Source organism: Perissodus microlepis, chromosome 5 (assembly GCF_051167445.1).
Source record: "Perissodus microlepis isolate ML-2025 ecotype Zambia chromosome 5, ASM5116744v1, whole genome shotgun sequence".
NCBI lineage: Eukaryota > Metazoa > Chordata > Actinopteri > Cichliformes > Cichlidae > Perissodus > Perissodus microlepis.
Window position 1 is genome coordinate 14645402 of NC_140465.1, and position 2962 is coordinate 14648363.

Here is a 2962-nt window from a genome sequence, read left to right on the forward strand (position 1 = left end):
TAAAATTTCACCAACATTCACCAAAATATTGTGAGACTGTCTTATGAGCTCACACACATTGATGCACAAAGAAACAGTCAGTCTTTCAGAGGGAAAGGATTTTGTCAGGTGATCTTGTTTATGCTTCTTTGCTCTTTGTGAAGACTACAGAAAGAAAAATGTCAGAAAAACAGAAAAACATCTCTCTCCCCACTAATTTTTTTCTGGTTGGACGATTATAAAAGATCTAAACTGTATTCACAATGACTTTAAATGCATTGGGAGACATTTAGAGCAAAAGTATTTGGTCCAAAACATAGTCTCTCTGGTACAATGAATAAAGTCTATTGTTTCATAGCTTTAGTTGTATAAATGCTCACTCCTTCATGTGTTGTGACCCCTGTGGGCTGAGCACTTATTTGCATGACAAACAAGAAAGAACAAAGTACTCATACTCAGGTTTGCAACATGATGTAGCATTTTTGTAGCTGTGTCCATCAATTTTAAACTCGCCATCCATGCCAGAAGGTGCATTTGAACCAGAATTGTAGTTTTGAACCATTGTAAGATATGTTGCCAAAGCACCCATGAAAGGTACAAAATTGAATAAGCTACAAAGGATGCATAATAGCTGACAGTGTAATAGAGGTCCTGTTCGAACAATAACCCTTACAAACGTAGCCACACATGAAGGTTACATAGTTGCCATTTCATACAATAATCACATCAGAAAAGGATCAGGCATATTGTATGAGTTCTGTCTCTGTTGTGGCTTTCCTTTGACCCACTATTAATAATAAATCGAGTATTTCCTTCTCTAGGTGTCTTTCTGACTTTAGTGGAGGAAGGGAGAGCTGTGTTTGCTGGGAGCCAAGGGCGAGTGCCTTGTCATGTCAGGGGTATTAATTTATGATTTCCATCCCAGCTTCTGACCTCATCACCTCCATTAGAATGCAGCCTTTGTAATTTCATGGTTAATATTCAATAGCCACTTGTCCCTGGTGCCTGCTTTGTGCATGTGAAATTTCTGGTTTGGGGTGGGGCGTGTTGGTAGGGGGGGAATCATTTTCGATCTGTTCAGTTTGTGTATGTGTTTGTGCATGTGTGTGTTCATGCAAAAAGGAAGCAAGGGTTGACTGCAGAATAGCTTTCTGCAAAACAGTTGCAGATGTCCAGAGATGTCCTCTGTGTCTCTACTCCCACCGAGGAGCTTGAATTGCGTCTCTGTCTGACCCGAGACATTTGAAACGCCTCCCTCATACACTCACACGCATACGCACACACGTACACACACTAATGTGCACATAACTTACAGTAGCTGACCACTTGCATTAGAAGCCAAATTTGGAGGCTCTTGCCATGGCACTCTGCACAAGAAACAGAGGTTGGCCAGCATCTCACACCCAGTGGACAGCACACACTTAAGTATGCATAGACGCGTAAGTGCTGAAGACAGAAGTTGCTTTCATGAGAAAACACTACTGATCACAAAAGACAAAACAAGGGGAGACATGAAAGAGGACGAAGGGCAGAAAAAGAATACAATTTCAAACAGTAAACGTCTGCATTTCTCCACACATTGGCTTGAATACACATTCCTACTGAACAACTTTGGCAAACTATTAAAAAAGAACAGATTAAGGAGCTCTGTTATGCATGAGTCCCAGTGTTGCTCTGTTTTCTTCCTCCTCTTAGCAGAGAACTCAGAATCTGTTAGGGTTACATTTATAATGCTGCAAAATCTGACAATGTTAAGTGATGATTGTAACAGTATCAAAATTCCACAAACAAAAAGAAACAGTATTAAAATGGTCAAAATTGCCATAACCCAACCCTTCTACCATGCAATCAGTTTATTAACCACAGTATGTGTTCGATCTTTGGTAGTAAAAAAGATTTCATGACTCTTTGCAGTCAGTACATCCCATGAAACAAGTACAGGTGGTACAGTTAGCTTTATCAGCAATAACATGAAGTGATTGTTTCCTCTATGTCCTCATCAGGTTGTTCTATTGTTGTGCAGGAATTCTGGTCAACTCCTCTACACACTGTTGCTTCAGTTCATTGAGGTTAGCATGAACTGTTTATGCACAGCTCTCTTAAAGTCTTGCAGCAGCAGTTGGGTTGAGGTCTAGCCTTTGACTGGACCATTGCAACACCTTGATTCTTTTCTTTTTCAGCCATTCTGTTGTAAATGTGTCCCATTTCCCAGGCTTCAGCTGTCTAACAAATAGCCTCACCATTCACTCTAGAGTATTTTTATATACAAGACAAGACGGACTGACTGCAAGGTGCCAGGTCCCTTGGCTGCAAAACAAACCCAAGTCATCACACCTCCACCACCATGCTTGACAGTTGGTATGCGGTGTTTGTGCTGATACGCTGTATCAGTGGCAGCCCGTCCAAACAAGCCATATTTAGAAAGTCTTAGAAAACGACTAAATAAGTGGCTTATTTGGAAGAGGACTGTAGAGTCTGAGATGTTACTCTTGGGTTTCTTGCAATTTCTCTGAACTTTGCATGGTTTAAACATTAGGATGTCTAGTCCTGGGAACATTGTGGCATTATGTTATCAGACACCTGAATGCCCCAGACAAGCAAAATGCCAGAAATCTTCTGGTATTAGAGAGGTGCCCACATTTGCTGATGATTAGTTAATCAAGTGCTTCTGATTCACCCTCTTCATTTTTATGGAAGCAGTAAGGGTGTACTGAGATTTTCATGGGACTGCACAAAGTCCTGTGAAAATGTTCTTTTTCACAGGACTGTAAGCTGAATGGAATCTGAACACAAATGAACAGCTGGACACCGTCAAGTATAATGTAGGCTGATGAGGGAAACTAGTGTGCCTTGCAGTGCGAATGGGAAGAATACAGCTTGACTGGATATTGAATTTTTGTTTTTCAAAACTACTCAGATTATGAACCAGCATTTTTTTAATGTTAACATAACAAACACACCCAGGCTGCAAGCAGGTTTGAAA